Consider the following 14,177-nt stretch of genomic DNA (forward strand, 5'->3'; position numbering starts at 1 on the left):
TGAGAGAACAAATTTCTGCTGTTTGCAGCCACCAAGTTGGTGGTCAGTTGCTTCCATAGCATTAGGAAACCAACACTAACCCTTCGTATGTGTCAGGCAGAAGGGCACTCAGTTATAAGAACTAGTTCCAGATCAGTGATTTCTAACTTCTTCTTCAAGATTTAGTAACAATGTGTTCATTGAGCCCTGTAAGGTGCCTGAATGGCAGTAGGTGCAGCAAGGAACATAAAAGGAATAAGAGACTTTCTTATTTAGAATGTCATCTAGTTGAAGAACCTAGATGAAGAATTGTCATCTAGTTGAAGAATCATCTAGTCAAAGAGTCAAAATGAATAGATGCAAAAACATTTAGCATACAATTAAAGACAGTGCTAAATCAAGGGATAAATTCCTCTGGTGATGTGAACAAAATGAGCAAAGATAAAGGCCAGGATGAACAAAGTGAATAATAGGAAGGGAGTCTGTCAAACCCTTGGGATGGAAAGCTCATAATAGGAATAAGTTTAGCTGCTAGGGGGACTCCCTTGCAAAGGGAAAATAAGCAGCAGGATGTCATCTTAATATTAGAGGAAGCAAGGAGCCATTAGTTATTTGGGGCAGAAGAATCGAATGAAGAAAACCGTGTCTAAGGAAGACTCATTTGTTTCTGATGGAGCAGGTGGTACACTCTGGTTTGCTTGTCAGTCTCTTTTCTCCTAATAGGCAGTATGACATTATATTTTAGAATAATTTTTTTCTGAAAAATATTTGGGACAGCTATGATGCTCCTTAGGATAAATAGAAACACTCTGGGATGTCAGAAACATGAAATATAAATCCTTCTCTCAGGATTCCCAATTAGATGTAATTGATATTGTTCTGTATCCCACCAACTAAAAAACCAAGAACATTCTTCTTTAATATCCAAATTGCAATAGGACCCTCTTCATGGACTGCAGGAAACCCATTTTCCTTCTGAATTAACCTCTCAAGTGGTTTCTGAACATTCTGGAGGAAGGTGTGTAAACTCTTGGCTCTCTGGAGCGCCTCAAAACTTCTAGTCCAGGGTGTGTTTGGCTTCTGCAGGCTGCTCTGGTTCCCCTGTGCCCGTTGCTTTGAGCAAGGACTCCAGATGCTCTCTCCATCCTCATGGCCAAGCAAAGTCTGGGCTGTGGTGGGGATAGACAGACATTTAGAATAAAGAGTAACAGGCACTGCTGCTACACGGGTACTGCTAAGGGCCAGGTGCCCAGAGGAACCTCAGAGCATGGGGTATTAAAGGAAACTTCTATCGGACTTCAACATGGAGGGGCCAGACCAACCCCGACCAAAGAGCATGCCTCAGTATCTTCCCACCTGGGAGTCCAGTCTCAGGAAGAGAAGTTCCTTCCCTCCTCCATCCTGGGCCAGCTCATTCCCACATCATGATGGCTGTCAGTGGGAACAGCCATTTTCTTCTTTAAGGCTTAACACACACACTGCTAGGCTTCCTCCATGGACCAGACAAGACACTTGAATAGTTAGTTACGTATCAGGACACTGATGATCAAGCCTGGAGAGCCCTGGTCTGTGCCGTCCACTCCTGTCATGGTCCTCCTCAGCTTTCAGCTTAAGGTGAAAGGAAGATCAGGCTGCCTCTCCCTCCCTCTGGGGCTCAGGCTCACAACCTCTTGTGGGTACATGTTTGGGCATGACGACAGGAAAGGAACTTCAAGAAACAACAAGAATTTTTGAGGACAACCCAATCTCAACCCCAAATTTCCTAGTGCTTTACTTTACCTCAACAAAGTCTCAGGAAATGCGCACTTATTTTTTATTACTATGCAGAACATTCAACATCTCAAGTTGCAATATCCTTAGTTTAACAATGTGCTAAGTCACTTCAGTCATGCCCAACTCTTTGTGACCCCATGGACCATAGCCCGCCAGGCTCCTCTGTCCATAGGATTCTCTAGGCAAGAATACTGGAGTGGGTCGCCATTTCCTACTCCAGGGGATCTTCCTGATTCAGGGATTGAACCCACGCCTCTTACATCTCCTACATTGGCAGGCAAGTTCTTTATCTCTAGCACCACCTGGAAAGTTTAACAATAATTCCACATTTCCCCCATAACAATGTGTGGTAATGTTGTTTTTATGTGTCAGCTTGATTGGGCTAAGGATGCCCAAATAGCTGTCAAACATGATTTCTGGGTGTGTCCTGTGAGGGTGTCTGTTAGCATTTGGATCAGTAGACTGAGCAAAGGTAACCCTCATCAATGTGGGTGGGCATCAAGCAATCTGTTGAGGACCTGAACAGAACAAAAAGTCTGAGGAAGGGTGAATTTTCTGTCTCGTTGCTTGAGCTGAGGTATCCATCTTCTCCTACCCTTGGATCTCAGACCAGGAAGTTCACCATTGGTGTCTGGATTCTCAAGCTTTTGGATTCAGACTGAATTATACTACTGGTTTTCCAGCTTGCAGATGGCAGAGAGATTGTGTGACTTCTTGTCTTCCATAAACCTGTGAGCCAATCCTGATAATAAATCTGCTATCTAGATCTATCCTATTTGTTCCATTTCTCTGGAGAAGCGTGACTCCACATTTATAAATAAATAAATGGCCCATTCTACCAATTGTTTTCAATGAACAGAAATGTGTTACAGAAAAATTGCTAGCAGCTTTAATTGGTGTTCCTCCAGATTTCAAGAGTAAATTAAAAACCTATCACCCCCATATTCCATTACATATTTATTGAACTATAAATGTGATTCAACAGCTATTCATTTATTCATTCATTCAACAAATACTTTTTAAATGCCTACTATGTGCCCAGCGCTGCTCTAGAGACTGGAATACAGCAGTGAACAAAGAAAAATCCCTGGCCTCAGGTATCTGGTATTGCATTCGAGGGAAAGCGGTGAACAATAAAACAAATAAAACTGGAATATATTAGCTGATATTATTTGCTGAGAAGGAATAAAAAGTTAGGGTAAAGGGACCTAGAGTGATTGGGTGAGGCCATTTTCAGAAGGGTTAAAAGGAGAGATTTTTCTGATCAGGATACATTTGACTGATATACTTGATATATCAAATATTTGACATATTTAATATATACACATCATTCTGTATTCTTTTATTGTCTTTAATCACAGCACCTCAGCGTTTTTGCAAAGGGAATGGATGATATTTGTACTGACTACATTTCCCAGCTTTTCTTGCAATCCTGTGTGCCACAGACCAATGGAGGAAGGCTTCCCAGGTGGCTCAGTGAGTGAAGAATCTGCCTGCAATGCAGGAGACGCAGGTACAATTCCTGAGTCGGGAAGATCCCCTGGAGAAGGAAATGGTAACCCACTCTAGTATTCTTGCCTGGAGAATCCCATGGACAGAGGAGCCTGGGGTGGGCTTCGGTCCACGGGGTCGCAAAGAAGTGACTGAGCATGCATGCATGCATGTGCATACAGTAGGTACTTACTAAGAATATTGGAGGAACAGCAAAGAGGTTTGTGAGGTTGTGGTGGAGTAGGAGGAGACAAAATCAGACCCGTATCAGAGGACAGCTCATCTTATGCCTTGGAACCCTCATTAGGGGTTGGGGTTTTATTCTCGTGAGCTGTGGATGTACTGTTGGAGTAAAGAATGACATTATGTGATTTCTGTTTTAAAAAGATCATCCTGGCTGTTGTGCTGAGAATAGAGCAGAAAGGCAAGGGCGGGAACCCAAAGAGACTGCTTTAGAGGTTATCACAGTAATCCAGGCAAGATAGTACAGTGGCTTGGACTAGGGTGCTAGTGGTGGGTACACTTACAGAGTATTTCTAAAGTAGAGATGCTCAGGTGTGCTGATGGATTGTAAATGAAAGAAGTAAGGGTGATGAGCATAGAGGAAAAAGGGATTGACATGAGAATTAGAAAATCACATGAGGAGGTCTATATATTTTTTTGATCAGGAGCTTCAAGTGACCACTTTTTTTTGATAATTATAATTAATTTTGTCCCAGTCTCCACCAATCAGGCGTCCCTTGTGGCTCAGCTGGTAAAGAATCTGCCTGCAATGTAGAAGATCTAGGTTTGATCCCTGGGTTGGGAAAATCCCCTGGAGAAGGGAAAGGCTACTCACTCCAGTATTCTGGCCTGGAGAATTCCATGGACTGTATAGTCCAGGGGTGGCAAAGAGTAGGACATGACTGAGCGACTTTCACTTCACTTCACTTCCACCAATCAGACTTTACACAGGGAGTGCGCGCTCTCTCTCTCTCTCTCTCTCTCTCTCCCTCTCTCCCCCCGTTTGACCTCTGCCATGTCTTCCTGTCCTTAGCCTAAGCGTTGCTTAACCCATTCATCTCTCTGGGGAGATGTTCGGTGCCAGCAGAAGATAGTGATCTCTGAGTGACATATCTTAATTATCTTCTCTCTCAAAAGCACTTAGGGAAAGAGAAAATGAGAGCAGGGATAGGGAATCAATGTTGAAGATACGCACTGTAATTGGAGAAACGATGGGAGGTTGAAATACCGATGAAGGTCAGAAGGGAAGAGAAATCCCAAGCCTGAGACTGTGAGAACAAGCGGGAGTTGAGCATGGGGGACAACGAGCAGGCTCAGTGGTCTCCATGGCCACGAGGTGAACCAGAGGTGAGGGGGGAGGTGATGGGGATGAGCAGACGGGAGGATTGACCTTGTTTCTCCTTCGTTTGTGACTGGTGCAGTCTTCAGGTGCCCTGTAAATTGATGGGATTAAGTAAACTTGAGGAAGAGGCCCCAAGACAATTGTCATACTTTTTAAAATCTGATTATAAATTAGATTTGAGCTCAGTTGTTCTTATAAGAAAGTAAGGCAAACGTTACCCTAACCCTCTGTCCGCGGCATACAAATGACTTAATATGGGAAGTCTGTCTTCATTTCCAGGGGGAAATTACCCATGGCAGTGCCAAGCCGTCTAGGGACACCCAAAGACAAACTCCAGGGATGGCTTTTTTTTTTTTTCATTTGCTAACTGGCTGTTTCCAGAATGGACAGTCATTGCAACTGGAATAGGACAGCTTTGAAGCCACTTCAGAAACTGCAAAATATCCAGCAACTATACTAGGCATTATGAATCCAACACGGAGGGAAATATGTTTTAAACCTGTGAATGACAGGTTGAAAATAAGAGGTACCTTCTCAATCTCTCACTATGGTTTATAGCTAACAGTCAAATTTAACATGAAAAGCAGTATGACGAGAATCTCAGCATTGCTTACATATGTTTCTATTTGACCAGGCTTTTAAAAAATTAATCAATTAATTTGATTAATTAATTGTGCTGGGTCTTTGTTGCTGCATATGGACTTTCTCTAGTCATGGAGGGCAAGGGCCACACTGTTGCGATGCATGGGTTTCCCATTGCAGAGGCTTGTCTTGTTGCAGAGCATGGGCTCTAGGGCGCTCAAGCTTCAGTAGTTGTGGCATGTGGGCTTAGTTGTTCCACGGCATGTGGAATCTTCCCAGACCAGGGATCGAACCCATGTCCCCTGCATTGACAGGTGCCTTCTTATCCACTGTGCCACCGGGCAAGTCCCTGACCAGGCTTTTTAACATGTCATTATTCCTTGAAATATTCAGTATTGGGATAATTTGAGTGATGATTATCGTGAATAATCATGACTGCTCCCACAATTCTAAAGACTAAGTTATTCCTTAAAGACCCTAAGAAGCCTTAAAACTTTTTAGGTTTTTGCATATCTACAGAATATGCCATCACCTTTGAAAGTAAATTTACTAGGATTCTGAAAGAGGGCAAAGTAAAAACAAACTTATAGCTACTTTTATGTGCATAAAATCATGAGAACAAATGAAATCAAATATTCATATTGAGATCTTTAGTTCATTTTTTACTTGAGGACTGTTGATGATGAGGCCCTTGCTAAACTTTAGACTCAGGTAGATGAAAAGCATTGTTGTTAAAAATACAATTAGGTTACAGATTAGTGAGAGCCAAGAGGTGATGTCACAATTCGAACAATATTTATCTGTGGGGAGAGGGAGGTAAATATTTTCAGAGGATGAAAACTTACAGATGATTTATGAAAAAACAAAAAGATGCTACCTCAAATATTTTAGGATAGCTACTATCATAAAAAGAAATATACCAAGTATTGGAGAAATTGGAACCCATGCTCTGTTGGTGGACATGTAAAATGGTTCAGCAATCATGGAAATGGTGTGACAGTTTCTCAAAAAAAATTAAAGGGCTTCCCTAGTGGCTCAGTGGTAAAGATTCCACCTGCCAATGCAGGAGGCAAGGGTTCGATCCCTGGCCCGGGACGATCCCACATGACTTGGAGCAACTAAGCATGTGCTATGGAGCCCGGGAGCCACAATTGCTGAGCCTGCGTGACCCAGCACAGCCAAAAATAAATAAATTTTTAAAAATTAGTATTACCACAGGATTCAGCAATTCCATTTTGGAGTATATACCCAAAATAATGGAAAATGGGGACTCAGAAACGATTTGTACATCCATGTTCTCAGCAGCATTACTCAGAATAGCCAAGTGGTAGGTAGAAGCAAGCCAAGTGTCCATTGACAGGTAAGTAGATAAATAAAATGTGAGATATACAGACAATGGACTTTAAAAGGAAGGAAATTCTGACACATGCTAAAACATGGATGAACCTGGAGGACATTATGCTGAGTGAAATAAGCCAATCACAGAAGGACGAATGCTGCAAGATTCCACTTATATGAGGTAACGAGTGTAGTCCAAGTCACAGAGACGGAAAGCAGAGCGTGGTTGCCAGAGCCTGGAGAGGGGATGGGGAAGAAGAGTTTGTAATTTAATGCTCAGAGTTTGCAAGATGAGAGGAGTTTAGAGACGGATGGTTGCACACCAGTGTGATTGAGCTTGTTGCCACTGAACTATAGACTTCAAAATGGTTAAGGTGGTACATTTTATGTCATGGGTATTTTACCACAATTAAAAATAATTTTTTTAAGTTAAAAAAACAAAAACAAGAAGAAAATTTAAAACTGTGCTGTAAAATCAGCAGTCATGTATTTTTTCTTCAGTTTGAGGCATCTCCTTCTATGTTTTGCTCAGAGAATAATTCCCTGATGTGATGCTTACACATTCCCCACTGTCCAAACCTTGTTCGCCCTGCCTGCTGCTACATTCCAAGAGTTCCTGTCCTAATTAACATTTCAGTCTAATAAGATTTTCTGGCTCTTAAAGTGTGATCTATCAATTGTTGACATATCTTGGGATATGGCCAGGCATAACCCAGTTGACTGCAGCTGCCCGTGGGACGGGCAGGCTGGGAGAGGCTGGGCAAACAAGCACCAGGGAACAGGTGCGAAGAAAAAAATGCAGTCGGCAGGGTAGGTAGCAGGGCAGGAATGAGTACAGGGATGGTCCATCAGCACAAGGTTGCAGTAAGTCCCAGTGGAATTCTGGCAGGTGGTGACTTTCTGTGACATAGCAAGAACTTAGATCAGCCGAAGATATTGGGGAAGGTCGTCAGAAGCTCATGGTTAGGATTGTTCCAAGAAGGGAGATTGACAAGATCATGGCAGAGCCGCAAGCCTCAAATGACTAGAGAATTCCAGCAGGTGGAAAAGGCAAGATTCTCAACATTCAGATTCCTAGTTACTAGATATTGAACAGAGGATGGTTCAGGAAGGGTGACTGAGCCTAACACCTAGAATGTGGAGCTAAAGTTTAGGTACCCCCGGCTCCTTATACAAAGTCAGGATTGTCCAAACACTGAGCAGGGCATAATTTAAGGACCTGAGCACCATGGGACAGCCAACTAGTCAACCATAACTCATGATTAAAATAAAGTTGAATTACCCATTCTATAGACATGGAGCTTTGGAAGTTGTTAGCATTCTAGGCATCTTCTAATACAAGAAGACTATCGGTGAAGAATCTAGCTTTCTGAAGATCACAAAGCATGGCAGAATTTATAAATCCAGGATGCAAAGAACATTTTGAGGTAGAAGCAGTCTAAGCTTTGTGTCTTGGCTGGAAGGAAAAGTCTTGGTAAAGCATCCAGTTTCTAATATTCCTCTGGTGTAATCGGCGAATGCCGTGTGCTCTTCACTGACCTCATATAGACAAGGATCCTGAGCGGAGGGTAACTGCTCTGTTTCTGGAGGGTAACCAGAAACAGAATTCTGTACATTTAATATTATATATTATATAATTTTATAAATACACACAGGGGATGACAGGGAATGAGATGTTTGGATGGCATCACCGACTCAATGGACATGAGTTTGAGCAAGTTCCGGGAGTTGGTGATGGACAGGGAGGCCTGGCGTGCTGCAGTCCATGGGGCTGCAAAGAATCGGACATGACTGAGCAACCGAACTGAACTGATAAACACACACAATCCATTTCAAGTTCAGATGGGAATGTACATGAAACCTTGGGCCTCACAGCAGAGAGAAAGCAGCTATAAACCAGTGAAGAAATCCTCGTGTTGTCCTTCCAGAGCTTGAGTTAAGTGCCTGCGTGGACGGTATAGTCAGAGTCTTTGAACAGGGTGGCGCTGGCATTCTGTTGAGGAAGAAACTATTGAGGAGCTTAACTTATTTTCTCAAGACGTCTTGTTCAGGCAACAGCAGCCCTGAGGTATTATAGAATCTAACAGCGAGGAGGGTGAAGGAGAGTTAGGAGGTGAAGGAGAGCTCTAGATGAATAGGCGCCCAAAACAGAACTTGTCATTTTGTCATGAGAAGCCCTCCTCGTCAGCGTCTCTTCAGGAAATCTCTGGTCTGGAAATACAGTTAGGGGGTCCCCTAGCTTAACCAGTTTAGACCTTGAGGCACAGTGACTGGTTTATTCTTTAAAAAAAAAAATCAAATAGGGAATTCCCTGGTAGTCCAGTAGTTAGGACTTGGCAATTTCACTGCTAAGGGCGTGAATTCAATCTCTGGGCGGGGAACTAAGATCTCACAAGTGGCACGATGTGGCAAAAAAAAAAAAAAAAAAAATCAAGTAAAATTACAGTTTGCAGAGTGACAGAGTCTTGTGATCTTTGCTGAGAAGTAGGAGGAAGAATCGACCCTCCAGGGAACCCCCACTCTTCAGCATCACAGTTACCCACCCTATCCTCCAGCATCCTGACCTCAGTGGCTTGGCAGGTCATCAAGCCAGACCTCACTTCATTCTTCCTTTCTCAGACTGGGGACAATGCCAAGTTCCAGGGCCAGCCATGGAAGAAGAAAGGGGGTATTTTTAATAAACCCTGAACTCAGAAATGCTCCAACTCATAGTATGCTGTGATTGACCAAAAATATACTGGTATTCATTTTTTATTGCTGCTTTAATATCACAAACTTAGTGGCTTAAAATACACACAGCTATTCTCTTAGAGTTCTGGGGGTCTGAAGTCTGAAATGGATCTCACTGGGATAAAATCAAGGTGATGGAAGGATTGTTTTCCTTTCTGGAGCATTTAGGGGAGAATCTGTTTTCTTGCTCTTCCCAGCTTCTAGAGGCTGTCTATATCCCTCGGCTTATACACCTTTCTACCTTCTAAGCCAACAGTGGCTGGTGGAGCCTTTCTTGCTAGTTGTTTACTTTATCCATTAGAGCATGTTAATCAAAGTTGTTTTAAATTTTCAGTCTGGGAATTCCAACATCTCAGTCACGTCTGGGTCTGACGTTTGCTCTGTCTCTTCAAATTGTGTCTTTTGTATTTTTTCTTAATTGTGCCTTGTTATTTTTTCTTAATAGCTGGACATAATGTCCCAGGTAAAAGAAGCTGCTGTGAACAATATGTAGAGGTGAGTTATTGGAGGTGGTCCCTCAATTAGGTCTCAGTCTTTTCGTGAGCCTGTGCCTCTGGGCTGGGAACTCCTAAGCGCTTCTCAGGTTTTCCCTCCTGTTTAGGTGGGACAGGATGGCTAAGAGGGCTGGAGTTGGATACTTCCTTTCCCTCGGTCAGTTAGACTCAGAGAATACCTAGCAGGTTAGGCTCAGTTAAAGAGTTTCTGCAGAGGGCAGGCCTTGCTAAGAACAGAATGTTCTGGCATATTTAAAAATGGTTCCTTTCCCCCTCCCCTTCTCATGCTGAAAGTATGAGAGCAGTATTTCCCTCCAATATTTACTGTGGGGACCTGGTTAAGCTTCTGGAGAGAGCTTATCTCACAATATTGTGGGGACCCCCTCTGAGAGGGTCCCCCTGGAGTATTTAACTCTCAGCGTTGTCTGCACTGAGCCTCCAGCAACTCATCAGTAATAATTCATGATAACCCTGGCATTGGTTCCCGTGATAACTTCCCCTTTTGAGTTTCTGTTAGAGAGACAGAAATGCCCTGCATTTGCCTATCTGTCTGTCTGTCTAGTCTCGCGGGCAGTGGCTTGCCCTGGGTCTTCCTTGCTCTTATGCATCCTAGAAGAGTTGTCGATTTTTCAGTCTGTTTACCTTTTTACTTGTTAAGATGGAGAGACAATCTCCAAACTCCTTATAGCAGAACCAGAAACCAGAGTCGTGGAGTTTTTCTGTTTGACATCCCACTTAGACTCCCCAACCTCCACTTTTAAGGACCCTTGTCATTACACTGGTCCCAGCCAGCCAGTCAAGCATATTCTTCACATTACAAGGTCAGCTGATTCACAATCTTAATTTCATATGCAGTTTTTTGGAAAGTTCTTTTAATTAATTTATTTTTAATTGAAGGATGATTGCTTTACAGTGTTGCATTGGTTTCAACCAAACATCAACATGAATCAGCCATAGGTTTACCCATGTTGCCTCCCACTTGACCATCCCTCACTCTTCCTCCCCATCCCACCCCTCTAGGTTGTTACTGAGCCTTGATTGGAGTTCCCTGAATTATATAGCAAATTCCCACTGGCTATGGGAATGTGTGTTTCCCTGTTACTCTCTCCATACCTCCCAAGTTCTCCTTCTTCCCTCCCCAGCTGTGTCCACAAGTCTGGTCTCAATATCTGTGTCTCCACTGCAGATAGTTTCATCAGTACCATCTTTCTAGATTCTGTATATATGCATTAGTATACAATCATCGTTTTTTTTCTCTTTCTGACTAACTTCACTCTGTATAATAGGCTCTAGTTTCATCTACCTCATTATGGCTGACTCTAATGGGTTCCTTCTTATGGCTGAGTAGTATCCCATTGTGTGTATGTACCACAGCTGCTTTATCCATTCATCTGTCAAAGGATTCCTAGGTTGTTTCCATATTCCATCGTAAATAGAGCTGCAATGAACATTGGGTTACATGTGTCTTTTTCAGTTTTGGTTTCCTCGGGGTATATGCCTAGTAGTGGGATTGCTGGGTCACATGGTGGTTTTATTCCTAGTTTGTTTTTTTTTTTTCTTAAAGAATCTCCATACTGTTCTCCCTACTGGCTGTATCAATTTGCTCCTCTGCAATTTTACTCTCCCCTTTTGCCACATAATATAACACAGTCTCAAGTGCCAGGGACAGGACCAGGGCATGCACATTTTTGAAGGGCTGTTATTCTGACCAATGCAAGATCCTTCCTCAGAACTTTTTTGGGGGAAGGAGGAGGCAGAAGATATTGGGAATCATGAAGAGAAGAAAGAGGGTGCTTTGTCCTCAAAGCACCAAGACAGTGATCCCCATTTCCTAACCCCCAAGATGGCTCTTCCATATACCTTCAGTTCAGTTCAGTTCAGTCGCTTAGTCGTGTCTGACTCTTTGCGACCCCATGAATCGCAGCACGCCAGGCCTCCCTGTCCATCACCAACTCCTGGAGTTTACTCAAACTCATGCCCATTGAGTTGGTGATGCCATCCAGCCATCTCGTCCTCCCAGCATCAGGGTCTTTTCCAATGAGTCGACTCTTCGCATGACGTGGCCAAAGTACTGGAGTTTCAGCTTCAGCATCAGTCCGTCCAATGAACACCCAGGACTGATCTCCTTCCGGATGGACTGGTTGGATCTCCTTGCAGTCCAAGGGACTCTCAAGAGTCTTCTCCAACACCACAGTTCAAAAGCATCAATTTTTTGGTGCTCAGCTTTCTCCAACTCTCACATCCATATATGACCACTGGAAAAACCATAGCCTTGACCAGACGGATCTTTGTTGGCAAAGTATTGTCTCTGTTTTTTAATATGCTATCTAGGTTGGTCATAACTTTCCTTCCAAGGAGTAAGCGTCTTTTAATTTCATGGCTGCAGTCACCATCTGCAGTGATTTTGGAGCCCAAAAAAAATAAAGTCTGACACTGTTTCCACTGTCTCCCCATCTATTTCTGAGGTGATGGGACCAGATGCCATGATCTTAGTTTTCTGAATGTTGAGCTTTAAGCCAACTTTTTCACTCTCCTCTTTCACTTTCATCAAGAGGCTCTTTAGTTCCTCTTCACTTTCTGCCATAAGGGTGGTGTCATCTGCATATCTGAGGTTATTGATATTTCTCCTGGCAATCTTGATTCCAGCTTGTGCTTCTTCCAGCCCAGCGTTTCTCATGATGTACTCTGCATATAAGTTAAATAAGCAGGGTGACAATATACAGCCTCGACGTACTCCTTTTCCTATTTGGAACCAGTCTGTTGTTCCATGTCCAGTTCTAACTGTTGCTTCCTGACCTTAGAGACCTGCTATCCTTCTGTCTCTGAGTTTATTTTAGGAGAATTTTAAAACTTTACTTGTTTGGGGAGGAAGGGCTTTCTCATTCTGTTCAGATACTATGTGTTTCAGAAAGTGAAGGATCTCCTCCCCAGGGCCAGGTCTCCTAAGTCTCAATCCATGAACGAGAGTAATGACAGTAATGAGTATCCTGAGTATCAGTTTAAGGGGTGAGGAATAGTGTGGGGAGGGGAGAGGGAGAGAGGAAGGAAAGGGAAAATGAAGACAAAAGTTAAATAGACTGGGGTAGAAAAGATCAGGGTGCCTCACATGTTCTAAGGACGAAAATTATTTCAGTCACATCTAGACTCAGGCACTGGCTTGCCATGTGAGTGCATTTCACAGCATGGCAGTCTGAGCCTAGGGGCTCCCAGGCAGCTCCAGATGTTTGCAGGGAGAGGTTCCCCCACTCTCTACTGAGAAACGTGCCGAAGCTTCAAAAGGATGTTAAGAGACCCAGGGGAAAAAAGGATGGGAATGTGGAGAAAGGAGATCAGAACAGAAGAGGCAGAGATGGTAGTTCAAAGGGAAAAAGAGAAAGTTGAAATGCAATCAAAAGCATTCATCTTGGATTAGGAACCAAGAGAGTAGACTCAGATAAGAAATCAACCGGAGAGATAAGCGTGGATTCAAATGCTTTCCTGGGTGAAAGGGAAAGCCCCCAAACCAAAACCAAAACCCAGCCCCCACTGTGCTCGGCTTCCTGTCTTCTTGCAGCTGCTAAGCCCACCCTCCAGCAGCCCTCTCTGCATGGTAGGCGCACGTGGCCAACGCTGGTGCTCGCGGCTGAATGTCTGGGCTTGCTGGTGTCTCGGCGCTGTGACCTCCAGCTGTCCCTGTAGCTGGAAATCCTCGCAAGAGAAAGTGAAAATGACAGGGGACCTGGTTTGAGTGATGGGCAAGGAGGTGGAATGAAAGCGCTGCTGCTGTCAGCGCGCAGCCCCCAAGGGCGGTTTCTGTTTAATGTTTGCTAAGGACCCGATGCCCTTGTCTCATCGCAGACTCAGGGGAGTTGAGCACTATTGAGCCCTATTAAATGCAGACCAGCTATTTGTTTTTGTTTGTTCAGTTGCTAAATCGTGTCCGACTTTTTGTGACCATGAACTGTGGCGTGCCTGCTTCCCTGTCCTTCACTATCTCCCGGAATTTGCTTAAACTCAGGTCCATTGAGTCAGTGATACCATCCAACCATCTCATCCTCTGTCGCCCTCTTCTCTCCCCCTCCTCTTCCTATTGAGCACTGTCAAATGCAGACCGGGTACCACGAGGCCTTCCCTGGTAGCTCAGCTGATAAAGAATCCACCTGCGATGCGGGAGACCCCAGTTTGATTCCTGGGTTGAGAAGATCTCCTGGAAAGGATAGGCTATCCATTCCAGTATTTTTGGGCTTCCCTGGTGGCTCAGATAGTAAAGAATCCACCTGCAATGCGGGAGACCTGGATTCAATCCCTAGGCTGGGAAGATCCCCTGGAAGAGGGCATGGCAACCCATTCCAGTATTCTTGCCTGGAGAATCCCCATGGACAGAGGAGCCTGGCAGGCTGCAGTCCATGGGGTCATAAAGAATTGGACATGACTGAGCGACTAAACACACACACACCTGTAGGTAC

The sequence above is a fragment of the Cervus canadensis genome, chromosome 20 (genome assembly GCF_019320065.1).
Source record: "Cervus canadensis isolate Bull #8, Minnesota chromosome 20, ASM1932006v1, whole genome shotgun sequence".
Lineage (NCBI taxonomy): Eukaryota > Metazoa > Chordata > Mammalia > Artiodactyla > Cervidae > Cervus > Cervus canadensis.